Genomic DNA, 17,087 nt, shown 5'->3' on the forward strand with positions numbered 1-17,087 from the left:
ATTTTTTTCAATCCTGTTACAATTTTTTTCACAATTCCAATAGGGGAAACATATAGCTTTGGATGCGCGCGCGCACACACACACATATATATATAATTCATAAAAAAATGATCAGAGATTTTCCATTATTCTTTCTTTCTTTGCATATATCTACAAGATCTTCATCTTTGTGCAATTGTTTGAGAATTATGGGTGGCTTGGCCATTTCCATGGACTTATCTACAACTCTTGATGGGTGACTCTAACTTGTACAATCACATTATGCTTGGGAGCCTCCTGCCAGACAAGTTGTGGGTCCCACTCCCCCACTTTTGCCAAACATGGCTATGCAATTACATTTGAGGACTCTTTCTCTACTAGACATCTGGGTACTTATGGTGCTTCTATGTTTACTATTGGAAGAGGAACCAATCTATATCCCTCAAGGTGAATATGTATGCTTTGATTGTACCATTTTCTAATCACCTATTATTACTTTTTACTCTAAATTGTGCACCTATTTTACATATTTTTTGCATATATGTATGTTTGTTCCTAATGGATTTCCTTTCATTAGCTACATATAAGTAGCTTGGATACTATTAGTATACTATTAGCTTGAATACTATTGGTTAAATTATTTTTTTATCTCTTAATCTATTTATTCATTTAATTTAATTTTTTAATTTTTAAAACTTTCAATTAGGTTCTTTATTTTTTAGAATCGATCTAATTTGATTCCATTTTAAATTAAATTTGGTATCATTTTTTAAAGTGTTCAAAGCAAATGGAAGGAAAATAAGACCAAATTAAACCTACTAAATAAATTAAAGAAAAAAATAACTTAACCTAATTAATTTGATATTTGTGTGTCTTGACCGAAGTTACCTCTTGATATATATGTATATCTTAGGGAGCGACATGAACCTCTTCTTTGAGTTTTCATTGACAATTTTAATTTACAAAGCAAATCAATTTTTTTTTCCAAGTATGCTCAAGGGTGTATTAATTTAATTTTAGGAAAAGCTTAATGATTTTATTTTTGTTTTTACTAATAATTCTGAAAATGACATATTATTTTCATATTAATCATAATGATTTTTTTTTACCATTTTCCATACAATATTTAAAATAAAAAATATAAAATTTCATATAATATATCTACATACACTTTTATTTTTTATGTGTCTCTTGTGGTTTATGTATTTATGTAAATATAAATGTTTTGTGACCATACTTTGTTGATATATTGAAATCTTTGATCCATTGCAGATGTCATTCCCTCTTTTGAAACATTTTTTTTTTTGCAAAGTTTAAATACAATTTAGTACTTTTTATTTTTCATCCTTACAAAATTATTTTGTTTTTTAGTCCTTACAAATGATGTTTGTTTTGTTTTTAGTCCTTAAGGTACTTTACATAACACTTTGAACCATGAAAAATAACATTGTCTAAAGTATCCGAAGGACTAAAAACAAAACAAACATAATTTCTAATGACTAAATAAAAAAATAATTTTGTAAGGACGAAAAGTAAAAAAAAAAATACTAAATTATAGAAACTAAAAATATATTTAAGTTTTTTTTTTCAATGAAAGCTTTGCCTTAGCACACTTTACTTCCATCTATTTCAGACTATATTAAAAAAACGGGTTGGACAAAATGTTTCCGAAGACTAATATCATATTGTTGATTACCTTGTATATGTAACAATTTACCTTATTATTGTGGAGTTTGGCATTGGGTGCATAAAGGGCTCGATGACATAAAATCACTTTACAAACATCTTCTTTCTACTCATCACATCTACAACAAATAGAACAATATATCCCTATTTGCTGATGAGTACATAATACATTTGACTTGTTTTTGCCAATATAGGGATGAGTTCATCACATTTTTCTTATTTTGGCATCAAAATATTATTATTTAAGATAAAATATGTGTTACATGTTATTCTATATCATTATGTCATGTGTTGTTTTATGATTTAACTATGTTCTTCCTACTTGAGATATACTCATTTTTAGATTGTTACTTATCCAATTTTTTTTATTTTGCTACTTGACGTTTTAAGTTTTTTTGTTTTGGTATCTATTGTTAATGTCTTTTCGTTAAGTGATGACGAGATAGACAAAATGTCACATCATGATTGCCATATTGTTGTCACGTCAACTAATAACAAACTTTTTTTATTGTTGGTGTTGCCTTGGCAGACGTTAACCTCATATATGAGATTATTAACTAAGGTAACAAAATTTTCTTATGTTTGACAACATCACATAAGGAATCACACCACATAGTATTTATATTAGTATTTATGCACTCATGAATCAATTTTCTTTCTTTTTTTTTTATCATGAATGTTATGCACTCAAAGACATGCGAGATTTCAGTTTCCAACTTTGATGTGCCAACTACAGATCTAAAGTTAGAGTCAGCTTAGCCGACACTAACAACAACAATTAAAAAAAAACAAAAAAAAAACATGTCATTGGTTGATATATCAATGATGTGCCCGTGATGACGTGACATTTTGTCTGTCACATTATCACTTAACAGACAAATACAAACGACAGGTATCAAAGCCAAAAAAATTGAAAACATCAAGTAGAAAAATAATTTTTTAAGATAAATAGCAATCTAAAAAATGAGTATATGTTAGGTAGAAAAAACATATTTAAGTCTTATTTTATTTTTCAAATTCTTATATGTTGACATTTTTGTCTGAGGTTATCATTTTCACTTACCATGATGAAGGGATGACTAATTTTTTTGTGTATTATAGGTTTGGTGTTTCACCCTCTTGATGGAATACTTCATGCATTACTACATACCTTTGCTCTATTTATTGTCCCAATCCATTTCACTTCTCACTTACTAATCATATTCATTGAGGCCATTTGGACTACAAACATTCATGATTGTATTCATGGCAATGTGTGGCCTATTATGGGTGTTGGCTATCACACCATTCATCACACCACATATCGCCATAATTATGCCACTACACCATATGGATGGATTGGATTTTTGGGACTCTTTGTGACCCCAACAAGGAATATATTGATAAGATAATGTGATGAGTTGTAGACTAGCATTGATGACATCCATTGTCTAACAACATATTTTATTTTTATTGCTTAAAACTTTAAGATCATGGCATCTATAGCATAATCTCAATGTTTCTCTCCTGCTCATCAAATGGTGGTAATAAATTAGAGAATATTCAATGTGTTAGTGGTGAAAAATCATGAATGTCACCATTAATTGCATGTAAGCACAAAAATTATATTAAATATCAATAAAGAGATTGTTTTGTAACTCTTATATTCGTTTTTTCATGTATTTCTTTGTTTAATTTGTTCAATGAAAATAACCTTGTAAAATTAGCATAAATATGACTCCTCTCTTTGTCATTTACATCAAGTAATAAAAAAATGGATGTCAAATTCTTTTTTTGGGCCATCAGGAATGCCACATTGGCATCTTTAACAAGGAATGAATAACAAGTCACTAATTGGACACTTCAATACTAATTTCCACATTAACATATTATTTCTTTATGTATGGAAACACCCTTAACGACTTTTAATCCTTATTTTCCACCTTTAATTTTTTTTTAAATGCCTCCAAGACATAGGCATCCATGGATTTGTTGTGATGGAAGAAAAAACATCAAATCACTACTTGAAAATATGCTATTAACATCGATTATTAAGGACTTTTAACATCGGTTATTAACCGATGTTGAATCTACTGATGTTAATTTATAAACATTAACATCGGTTGTTTAAAACCGATGTTATTATAGCAAAAAACAACATCGGTTTTTTGAATAACCGATGGTGGTAAGAAGAAAACAACATCGGTTTTCCTAAAAACTGATGTTGTTTTATGATTTAATTTTAAATATCATATTTGTTTTTTTAATTAGAAACCTGTAGTAATTAATTTAGATCACAACTTATCGTTCAAAGTTGTATAAAAATGCATAAATCAGCCATGCACCAAAAGTTATAAACAAAGTATATCAATATATCATGCACCAAGGGTAGTTATAAACATTCATAAACAAAATAACATATTACAAACAAAAATTTACAAATTGATAATATATTAGAGTAGTAATATACTTTAATTACAAACAAAGCCAGAATAAAACAAAGTTAAAAGTTGCATCTGAGAACTCAAATATAAGTTGCATCTGTGCAAAAGTCCTCTATCCATTTCCAATTTTTGCGGGCTTCATATGATAATTATAAACTATTCTACATTCTTTCCCTTCCAAGTTTAGATGAGTGAATTTTGCAACTTTCATAAATGAGTACATGGTACTCGACACATCTTGAAATGCAAAGAAAATTCATATTAGATAACTATATGATATCAAAATTTGACATACAGAAAGGAGTGCTTAATTACTTACCAAACTGCTGCAAGTCACTTTGTACTCAGTGAGTAAGACTTTAAAAGTGACTGAGTTAGGAACTTTGTGGTACAAGGAGTGTCATTTAGAGAAAGCTTTTGGTTTATAGCTACTTTAGAAGATGGTGAGGAGGAAAACACTCTATCCATAGTAGGTCAAGGTGACCTAATGATTTCCAGTGAGCCCATAGAACTCTCTAAGTTTCATCCATCCAGCAAGTAGAACTGGGCTCACCAAATCTTGGTTATATGTGACAGAGTGCATGTTGCCACTAGAATGTAGCAGATGCCACGTAGGCTCTGGTTTATCTTTCCATCTTATAGCAAATGACCTACTCATTTCATCGTAAGACTACATTTAACAAATAAATTAATATAAGCAAAAGTACTGTTATATATCAAGTCATATTTATTGTAGAATAGTCTTGAAATAATTTATAACCTGATCAATAACATGAATAGTGTTGAATATTTCATCTGATTCTTTGTTAATCTTCATCATTATGTTAGTCATTTCCTTCCATTTTTCTTGATGTTCATCCATGGTTTCCAAACTCCATTTACAATATAAACATGACATTAATATGCATGATACATTTGACATACCAATATGATATTCCTATTTTGGGGGCCTAAGGCTGTGGCAGAATTCTCACACCAGCACAAAGTCCCATTAACAAGCACATACACACAGAACCATGCAAACCAAAAACAAAATTGTGCAACCAAAACCTATTTTCTAGTAGTGTGTACATGAAGTTACTACCATATACATGACCTAGAAGGCCACAGGTATATACAACAGGATGCACTACCATAGCTTAAAAACACATGTATAATTTAACTTCCATGGTAATAACCGCAAACCAAGCAAAAAAAAAAAAAAACAAACAACACACTACCATAGGTTACGAACACAAGCTTCATTAGAGAATCACAATAACAACAACACTAACATTTACACCATTATCAATTTCAGAAAGCATATTTTCATACATAAAGCAAACGCGTTGCGATGCCGTCACCACCTCACTCGCGTTTTGTCTTCTCGAAACCAAATAGGGCTTATTTGTCGCGAGGTGTGGAGAAGACGAAACACGACTAAGGTGGTGATGACAGAACATTGGAATGCGAGGAAGAGGATGCGTTAACGAACTTACCTACTAACAGAGCAAACACAGTAGAGAGGCGAAGAGGTGAGAGGAGGAGAACAGGCGAGGAGGCGAATCGAGAGGAGACGAACAAACAAGAATGCGAGGAAGAGTGCGCGCGAGAGAAAATATGACTCGTAGAGGCACTTCAAATACTTTTAAATGTAAGTTTTAACGTCATTTTTTTACTAAAAACCGATGTTAACTCAGTCATGTTAACATCGATTTTTCGAAAAACCGATGTTAACGAAGTCACATTATTTACAGTTTTGTCACTGCATTTTTGTTAATATCGATTTTATAAAAAATCGATATTAAAATAACGATCTTAAATGTATATTTTGTAGTAGTGAATCCAACAATTACAAACCACTATTAAAATCCAATAAGCCCAAATAGAAGAACAAAAAAGATGTCTAGAGAATAATGATTCTAGTAATGATTATTCTTTCGCTAGTAATTGTTTCACCCCCAAAGTAAATCAAAGTAGTGACATCAAAATGGAGATTCCAAAATCTAAAAGGTAAACTCCAACTCAATGAATTTTTAAATTGACTATAAACTGTTGAAACAAGTGTTTGAGTACAAAGGAGCGTTTGAGGAGTAAAAAGTAAAAATTGTTATTGTGAAGCTTGCAAATCACATGTCCATTTGGTGGAAAAATCTTAAGAAGGAACGAGGACATGAAAAGAACAGTAAGACTAAAACATTGGAGAAGATGCGATCTGAGCTTACATGTCAATTCTTACGTAACATTAATTAAGGGTTTAATACAAGAATAAAAAAAGAGAAATACTATGTACAATCAATAATTTTTTTTTGAAAGAGTGTTGGTGTAATTTATTATTTTATTAAATTTCCTATTTTTTTCAGTAAATAGACACATATTACATTTTATCCATAATTTTTTTAGAACTTACTTAATATGTATTACTTTTAACATATCACAAGAGATAAAATTTTACATAAATATATTTATATAAATTATAGAGATAAATGTTTATAAAAAGTTATAATAATATAATTTAAAAAACATACTTTATTATAATGAATATAATATGTGTCTATTTAAGTTTTCTTTAAGAATTATATGACGAAATTTATAACATTCACTTGCTTAAGTAACGAGAATTATATGTGTCTAAATTATTGTAGCTAAAATTCAAATATAAAGTTTAATTATTTTAAAATAAATAAAAAGGAGGAAAAAAACAAAATAACTAGAATATTGGTGAATATCTCAACGTTGGGTTGCTAAGCTTCATGAATCATCATCGTATTCGTATGGTGTTTCTAGGTAGCAGCAACAATCATGCTCTTTCTTTCCTTTCATCCTTCTCTATCTACAAATTCATATTCATATTCTCGCTTTCACATTTCCTCTTCTCTGCCCCCAAACTCCAACAATGGCCATAATCATCAACACACTTCAACTTCACCTTCTGATGTTCCCATCAAAGCCCCCATTCCTCCATGGATGAAGAAGGGTCCTCTTCTTCTCCAACCCCACGAGCTCTTTCACCTCTCCAACCCCAAATCCAAGAAGTTCAAGCCGGAAAAACATGAACTTTCTGATAAAGCTTTGATGGGAAAGGAGGTAAGAGGGAAGAGGGCAATGAAGAAGATTGTGGAGAGGGTTGAAAAGCTTCACAAGACTCAGAATTCATATGAGACTCGAGTTGGTTCCCTCAATGTTGAAAACTTTGGAGGATATTTGAAAAATTTGAAGGAAAATGATGAGGTTAGAACTAAGGGGGAGAATGCCATGGGAGAAGGATGAGAAGTTTGGTTTTGTGAAAGTGAAAAGGGAAAAGGTTGTCACTGCTGCGGAGTTGACTCTTGATAAGGTGCTGCTTCGAAAGTTGAGGAATGAAGCTGAAAGAATGAGAACGTGGATCAAGGTTAAGAAAGCTAGAGTTACACAAGATGTTGTGGATCAAATTAAAAGGACTTGGAGGAGAAATGAGCTTGCCATGACTAAATTTGATATCCCTTTGTGCCGGAACATGGATAGAGCTCGAGAAATTGTTGAGGTTTTGGTTTGTCCCTTTTCTTCTTCAAGTAGAATTTTGTTAAACTGCTTGCATTGCAATTGTTATATTAATGGATGTGTGAATCATTATGTTAGATTGTAAGTGTGTTGTAGATGATCGAAAGATGGGTTATAGAAGGCCATGTTGTGTGTCTAAAATATGCATATTTCATACCCGCTGACCATCTAGTTCTATTTGTTGATGTTGAAAACACTTTTTCTGTAATGTGTTTTGGCTTGTGAAACATATGTCTTCGTTTGATAAAATTTCCAAATTTTAGCTAAGGATTCAAATTTGCATGTATGTTTATAGATGTTCAATATTGAAAGTTGATATGAGCTGGTGTAACTGAGTAATTATTGATATCTAATATTGAGTGTTCTGTTACTGCTATATAATGCATATATGCTGCTATATATGAATTAGTTGTGTGAATGTTCTAATGTTAATCAAACTTTTTTGATTTGTAGATGATTATTTTTGTTATGTTCTATATTTGTTTCATGTTATCCTTCCATGTTATCTGGTGACTACATTAGTGTTCATTTCCCGTATGAATAGACAAAGACAGGAGGCTTGGTTGTTTTGAGTAAGAAGGATTTTCTTGTGGTTTACCGAGGATGCAATCATCAGTTGACCACTAAAGGTTCTCCTAGTCTAAGAACAAATCGTTTTGAAATGAATAGGGTGGAATTAGCTACCAAAGGTGATATTTGCTGGGTTGTATCCAACAACAGTTCCAGTAAGATGCTGAGTTGGAATGCTGATCATAAGGATTCTATATCAACTGGCATCCAAGATGTGAATTGTCAACTGGTCAATGGGTCACTGTAAGAGAGGGAAACTAATAGATTGTTGGATGGCTTACGCCCTCGTTTCATTGATTGGTGGATGCACAAGCCACTTCCAGTAGATGCCGACTTACTTCCTGTAGAGGTTCCTAGATTTCAGCCTCCATTTAGGCTTTGTCCACCTCATTCTAGTGCTAAACAAACTGCTTATGAACTAACATACTTCAGGAAGCTTGCTCAACCTTTACCAACTCATTTTGTCCTTGGTACTCTCCTGCTTCCTGCAATCCTTCAATATCATTTTTAGGCTGAGACTACATATTTATTTTGTTGTTTTTCCTAAATAGCTGCAATTTATACAAAAGAATTACCATTTTAAACCAGCTTAACAAAATATATATTTATCTTTGTTTTTTACTATCATCATCATCACCATCATCTTCTAGATTTATTTCATTAGATCTCTTTTATTAATTTATGTTGTGAATTTTTCCTATCCATAATTGAGCAAGACTATTTATTACATCAGGTTTTGGATTTTGTTATCCTTCTTTCCTCAATTATAATGAATTGTAATATAATATCGATAAGCATGGTTTTGTACTACATACTAGCTTATAGGTGGGTTATAGTCAACAATTTATTGACATAAACATGTCTTTACAAGCATGAACAACCATGTTTAGTTTTTATGACTAATATTTTATATCTGGAGAGTAGAGACTACGTACAAAGAGTTTGTTGGTCAGGTTTAATCGAAATAACTTCATATACAATTCAGTGCTCACTACTCAATAATAGTCAGTTGCCTCAATTTGTGATAGTTCTTACGTCTTAAGCTTATGATCTCATCAGTATCGATTTAGAAAGCCAAATAGCATACCTGAAGCAGTTGATTCTTTTATGCAATATTTGTCCAATACATATACATAGTCAAGCAGTATCCATACCAAAAAGTAATTGCTTCAAGAATGATGAATCTGATCATTAACTTCAATAAAGAAATTCTTAATTAATTAGTTGTAATTTAACATTAGCTACAATTAACAAATGTTGAGCAAAAATACTTTTGTACAAGTTTTATGCTTGAAGTTAATTAAATCATTTTTTATCTCTGTATTATGAAGGAAGGAACAAAGGACTCAAGGGATTAGCTGCTGCTATCTTAAAGTTGTGGGAGAAGAGTCTTATAGCAAAAATTGCTATCAAGTATGGAATTCCAAATATTGACAATGAAATGATGGCCACTGAACTGAAGGCAAGTTTGATATAAATTTAATTGTTCCACATATGTGAGATGCAAGACATCCTAGACCTTAGGTGTAGGTTTCATCAACAATATTATGTATCTGAACTTGACTTTTTCATGCTGCGTTGACTTGGAGACTGTTAAATGATTGTACAGAGTCACTTTTTGGGGAAGAACTTGTCACTTTGTTTGTCCTCACTTGAAATGTAGCCTACTCCGGGAATGACATGTAAATTACTACAACGGCAAGGCCTACTATAATAATTAAATTTAGAATGACTGGGAAAGATTTCAAAATGGCTATTGGAAGCAAAAATCACATGTTGCACCAACAATGTTTTTCCAGATTATCTTGCAAATATGCTCTATGTTTAATAGTCATGGGAGACTGCTGGACTTGGCCACTTGGGCTGCTCTTTTGTAGCTTGTATATTAGTTCTTGTACCAGCTTTGGTTTATGTATCCAAAAACAGGTGTAAATAACTTTAGTGTATTTAATGCAGTGTCTCACTGGAGGAGTTTTGTTGTTGCGCAACAAGTTTTACATATTACTCTATAGGGGAAATGATTTCCTTCCAAGAAGAGTTGCATCTTTGGTGGAAAAGAGAGAATTGGAGCTTAAAAGTTGCCAACATCACGAAGAAGTTGCACGGATGAAAGCAATTCAAGCCTTTTCTCCCATTGGTGAAGTGACACAAGACACTAGTACAAGTGGAACTTTAACAAAATTTAGGAAAATCCAAACAAAGCTTGAGGAGACAAAAAATGTAAACAAAGATTTGAACATTCAACTGGAAGCAGAAATATGTAGAGTGGAGAGGGAATTGAAGGAGGAACAGCGCAGAGCATTCATTGTAAGCTTTGGCTAATTGAAGTTTTCCTTTTGCATTTGTCAATTATCTTATATTGATACTCTCTTTTAATTGTATGGATTTTGCAGCTTAACAAGAAAATAGAGAGATCAGAGAGGGAATTATCAAAGTTAAATGCTGCATGGACACCTAGTGAGCAGGATATTGACTTGGAAATAATGACAGATGAAGAGAGAGAATGTTTTCGAAAGATAGGATTGAAGATGAAAAGTTCCTTACTGCTTGGTAAAGAAATTCCACTTCTCCAGTTTTAATTGGGTTTACATACTCTCTCCATCAAAATCTGTATGACTTTTTTTGTTGTTGTTTTAGCTATCATTTATTGCTGAGTAATCCAATTGTTAAGATGTTCCACCTCAATTAGGGGGAATGTGGTCAAAGTACTCCTTATAATAAGGCTTAGGTAACCCCCCTCCCCTCTCCCCCTATGCTAGGTTTTTGGGTTGAATTAGGCTTTGTGCATTTCTAATATGGTATTAGAGGCTATGGCAAATGTTTAGTCTTGGGTGAGCCAATCCTCTCCTCTTAAGCTAGGTTTCGAGGTTGACTTATGCCTAGTCCATTACCAATGTCATGGTTATAACTTATAGGAGAGTTGCGTTCAGTTACAAAACTTATACATTGATGAAATTCTGTTAGGTAGTTTCTTTGTATATGATAATTGTTGGAAATAACTGTCTTTTATGTACTTAGAAAATAGTAGATTTATGAACTTAGGGAATTGCATATTCATGTACGTGAGTGTTCCACTCATGGATCTAGGAATTTGCACCCATAGCATAGGAAATAGTCCCCACATAGTCTATTAAGAGTCTATATATAAGGATGCTTCGCATAACATTCAACTGAAGAGGAAAGCCTTGTCATTCAGAATTCCTCTGTAAAATATTATCTTCGTCATTAACCCCCCATCCTCCACTGAGTCAAAATCAACAATAATTTTATAAATCACTTGGATAATAAATTATATTTCAAATACCCAACAATGGTTGGTTGCAGTATAAGTGAGTTTCAGTTTTCAAATACTCACTGATATCTCTTTTAGTTGGAAAAGCTGCATTGTCTTTTTCTTGATCCTAAGAATTTACATTGACAAATGAATGCAGGCAGGCGTGGAATCTTTGCCGGTGTATTGGAAGGCCTACATCAGCATTGGAAACACAGAGAAGTAGTGAAGGTCATTGTGACACCCTCTACCCCGACATATATATATATAAATAAACGAAATATATAAAAATATCGGTAACCAAATTCACACGGGTAAAAGGTTCACATTCACTTCACTATTATCCATTAAAACTTATTAAAACATATTCGGCTCAAAATAAGGCCGTCAAAATTTACATAGATATTTTATTAGATCAGTGAAATAAAATAAAATAGACTAACATCATGCAATTAATATAAAAACTTATGTCCCACTGTCACATTCTATCAGAGCATTGTGTCTCGATGTCCTTCAGCATAATGTTCCTTAAAGCAATTCACCTAGTCATCTGCTCCCCCGAACACAAAGTTCAAGATCATCACAGGATCCAAACACAAACAACACACAGAGAGTGAGTTATCACATTCCTAACTAATAGAGAAACAAGACAGCTAGATATACATATCATATAAACCAAATAAAACTTACTTACATGTAATTCACGTAATTCCACCACTTTGTCATTCAAAGTTCACTTTTCATCCATCAATCACACTTTTCAATCATCAATCACATTACACAAGAATCACACGTTCTGATCAAGACATAATAACACATCAATTTCATAATAAACAATTAGCAAGCGCATGAAACAGTTATGCTAAGACTCAAGCCTATATACAATGTGGTACCATGTCAGTGAAAAACCTCGTCAGGCGCCTAGGAGTACATGACAAGACAAACCACACACTAGCAAGTCAAGTCACTCTCACTAGGTAATATCATAGGGAGACCAGTCAGGGTCACAGTGTTTTGCGAGAATGCTCCAACCATATGGGATCAACATAGGCTTAAAGGAGCACTCAAACCGTGTGACCCCAGAGCCTACACTCCGAAGAGTCCGTCAGGGCCTCTCCCTCCAGATTCAGGTCCAACCCAGAAAATATTTTAGCACACAGACTCTATCTATGAACTGTACAAAACACACGACTCCTCAATTGTTTTCAAAATAATTTTAACTTGTCGCCCTTTAAGGGTCTTATCATTAACTCGTCGCCCTTAAAGAGACTTAACATTAACTTGTCGCCCAAAAAGGGACTTAGCATCAACTCGTCGCCCTTGAAGGGACTTATGATCGCGTGATTGTACAATTCATATTTCACAACTCAATGCACATATATATCTCAATCATATACATACTCAATTTATCACATACACTTAATCCCAATCACAATGGTATAATCTCAATATAACATTTTATCACACCTCATGAATCATATACACTTTACCTATGAACTATGCAATACACACATTTACTCAATTGTTTTCAAAATCATTTTAACTCGTCAGATTCCCACAGTGGATCCCATCGCAATACTCATCGCCCTTAAAGAGTCTTACAATTGTGTGATTGCACAGTTCATAGTTCACAACTTAATACACACATCTCATCTCAATACACATGTATTTCATCATCCGTCACATGTTCAATTTATCACATACTCACAGTTTGAATCATCAGTTCATAACCTTAACATGACAATTTATACAAAAGATTTTATCACAACATGAAATGTAAAACCTCTGAAATAGTTTCGCACAATTGTATCAAAATCATGGGTCAAACACAAAGACATCAAGAGCACTAAAATTTATCAATCAATTCTCATCAGGACATCAATTGGTACATAGAACACAATAATATTGTATTTATAATCATAAAGAGAAAATTATAATTCAATAAACATCCCAAAATAAACCCAAATTTAGTTCTCTAAGGATCCCTACACATGTTCTCACTAACCCCCAATTGTGAATAACTCATCCCTTACCTCTAAGCGGACTCATGTGTCTTCTGACAACGATAGCGACATCTCTAGCGGTTCCCTAAGATTCCTCCAGTTTTTCTTCCGACTGCTCCGATAGAATTCTATAACGTCAGAGAGACAGAGAAGAGATTGAAGCCTCCACTTGTATTGTATTCAAGCGATTTCTTTTTCTCCCCCCACGAATATTATTTCTTAAATCCCAACGATAAAAGTGTGAAAATTTGAATTTCGAACAACATACCCAAATTTCATGAAAATCCAACGGTTAACGAAACCGGGATCATAGTTTTACCAAGACAGTTTTGGGTTTTTGCGGGAAAATAAAAGGCTACAATGCGAAGGGTTTTCCTCTAAGCTCAGACATGATTCTAAAATTCCCAACGGTGAGAATGTTTGGAATTGGATTGCGAACGCGCTGCTAGAATTTCACGATGATCCAACGGTAAATGAGTCCGAGATCGTTGTTTTTCTAAGATAGGTTTGGTGGACTGCGAGAAAAAGAAAGAGTTTTGAGTGGAGAAAAGAGAAAAACGAAAATGAGGGGAAGAGGAGGCACCAGACTTAACATAGCTATTTATACCTAGGGTACTAAGCCTATTATTTGCTCTATATTTATTTATTTATTTATTTATTTACTAAAAAACTTTTTAAATTTATTTACGAAAGATTAGAATGTTACAGTCATTACAATGCAGAAACTATTCAGTCAAGTAATCAACACTGCAAAATTATTGGAGACAGAAAGTGGTGGAATTTTAGTTTCAGTTGATAAACTGAAAGAGGGCCATGCTGTTATTGTCTACCGTGGAAAAAACTATAAACGGCCTTCAAGAAAGTTAGCAAAAAATCTTCTAACCAAGAGAGAAGCTTTGCGTAGATCTCTTGAAATGCAGAGAATTGGAGTAAGTGACTGCTTTCTTTTGCATCCATTGTTCTCCTAGTTCTTTTGGGAAATTCATATCCAATTCCTTTATTTCTATTTTTCACTGATCAAGTTTCATTTTCCATTCAAGACTGATTTGCTTAATATTGTTTCAGTCGCTGAAGTTTTTTGCTCGTCAGAGAGAGCAGGCAATCTCCAAGTTAGAGGTAAAACAGGTAAATCCCTACATTCTGTGCTTGAAACTGGCATTCATGTATAACAATATTGACAAATAACAAATATGTCAAGGTGTCTTTTTCATTTGACTAGAAAACTTAGACTTCAATGTGATCACTTTATTTGTTGTACTGTATAACTGAGATTCTTTTTGCAATTTTAGGAAGACCTGCAGCAGGAAAAGGAAATTGCGCTGAGAGAATTTGAAAATTAATGCATACATGTCTAAGACATTTATCATGCTACAACTTCTCTCTAGTTTTCTGCTTGTTGACAAAAGACAAGACATGAGAAATTTGACAAGCATTATAGTAAGCACAACATGTTTTGCAAGTAAGCTTTCCACTGTAGTTTTGTGAAAAAAATTGTTTGAGTCAGTTGTCCAAAGTCCAAACTGTCCCTTATTTAATTAATTGGTTATATGTGAACTTCCTTTCCAGAGAATCAAAGCAGCACCTGTTGTATGGATCTGGAAAACTTTGAAACAATAGTTCTGCATGTAGGAAATTGCAATAATCTGGAAGTTTGAGCAGAGTATATTGTGCAAATTTATTTTTTTCCTTTTGCAGAAATCAAGTGTTTATGCTTCATGAGAGTGAAGCGCTTTTCACTCATGTTCAGCCACTATCATCTTTCTGTAAGTTGAAGCTGAATCCTTTGAAGAGGCATAACTTGCATGTAGAAGTTCAAAAATACTTCTACAAGGTTGTTCCTTCCGTGAAATGTTCTATAACATTTATAACAGAGAAACTTGACTACCTCTAGCATACACTTAAGAAGCTGCATAAGATGAAGGACACATTACTAATATTACGAACATGTATTGTATATAACTTGTTAAAGCCATTGAAATTTCTGATGTATTCATTTTTATATTATTATTTATGCGGTAGTTAATGTGTTTTCAGACTAAAGTACAATGAGTTAAGCTTTGTAATTAAGTTGGGCAGACGAAGCTATTAGGTACAAGTAACTTTTCCTCTGTTTTGTAAGCCATATTTGTATCAGAAACAAATGCATTCTGCTGTATGAATGAAAACTTTTCACATTGCATATTTTATTCAAGACGGCAACACGGAAAATGTGCACGTGTTCATACTTGAGTTCTCACTATATTGTAAAATGAACCACACCATCATTACTTACTTTGGTATATGTACCAATGCAATAAGAGAATTGTGACAAAAATCACACCATTAGTATCTATCTGAATTTTACATGGCAGAGAATCAGCATCAGAAGTTCTCTCTCCAGAAGCAGTGCAGGCTTTGCAAGTGTTTAGGTCTACGAAGTACACAGCAATTTGTGGAGTCAGATGTTGCTTGCAAACTCAACGGGTACATGAATTATGTAACATGATTGAAACTTTACATTATTATTAAATAAAAGCAGATGTAATATGTGGGCAAAGTACCATGGTCCATAAAATAAGATGACAGTTTAGGCTCATATTGTGGCTAAATGGTCAATGCCACTACTTCTTTGTTTGTCAGAAAAGTAAACCCTTGAATTTTGATGAGTTATGGGTCTTGTCTTGTCTCATTCGGAGCACTTAATAGTTTATTACTTTTCATCAACTTGGACTTTTTTTTCCCTAAAGGAAAATGTTTCATGAACATTAAAGTAGCACAATAAACATTGTTTCTTTAATCTCATTAGTATGTATTTTTTGAACGTATGAATTCGGTGTGAAATGTTCAAAGAATGGAAGTGTTAAATCACTATCTACTGTTGTGGCTGTCCATAATCATGAATCACGAATCACGATCAATTACCAACTCACAAGATTGACATGTCTTGCAATAATAACAAAAAAAAATGCTTACTTACCATATCTTGGTTATATGCAGGATTTTAGTTATGAAGGGAGAGATTATTGTTGATGAGCTTAGTACTTTTCTAAATACTCACAAATCACCATCTATCAAAGCTAGCTTTTGAAGATTTGATTGAAGAAATGAGGACAAATTATGCAAAAGGAAACGATGGAAGCCTTTAGATATGTTCATGTTTGGGAAACTGGCCACTAACACCCATGGTTTTCTGCTTCGGAATTAGTTGTATCGATTGGTATGAGTTGTGATGCAAAGTCTGTAAACGGCAAATCGTGTGAACCAAGACATGCAACATCACTGTTGCAAATTTAATATTTAATGGTTCTGTTAGTAGCAGTGCTCTAGCGTGTTGGATCATGGGTTAATTTTAAAGATATTGTTGCTTCAATTTTTTTATACATAAAATCTTAGGACACTCCTGTTCTTACAGTTTTGATAATTAGTTAAAATTTATTCAAAATTATAACGTTAAATAAAGTGTGAGACTAAATTTTTTTTGTAAATTTTAATAAATTTCAGTTAATAATAAACCGTATGCTTAAAAGAGTAGTATATTAAAAAGTATGTTGTTCATATTTTTCTAATTTTAAAAGTGAAATTGAGAATAATTTCTAATTAACGAAAGTGTAAAAATCGTTATAATGATAGTATATCAAAATTATATTCTTGTTAGCA

General features: G+C 32.8%; 2 pseudogenes; both read left to right on the plus strand.

Moving 5' to 3' along the window:
* Positions 1-228: 228 nt before the first annotated feature.
* LOC100779333 (delta(7)-sterol-C5(6)-desaturase 1-like) lies at positions 229-3,061 on the plus strand (annotated as a pseudogene).
* Positions 3,062-6,869: 3,808 nt separating this feature from the next.
* On the plus strand, positions 6,870-14,791 carry LOC100780401 (chloroplastic group IIA intron splicing facilitator CRS1, chloroplastic-like; annotated as a pseudogene).
* Positions 14,792-17,087: the final 2,296 nt, after the last annotated feature.

Source organism: Glycine max, chromosome 2, assembly GCF_000004515.6.
Source record: "Glycine max cultivar Williams 82 chromosome 2, Glycine_max_v4.0, whole genome shotgun sequence".
NCBI lineage: Eukaryota > Viridiplantae > Streptophyta > Magnoliopsida > Fabales > Fabaceae > Glycine > Glycine max.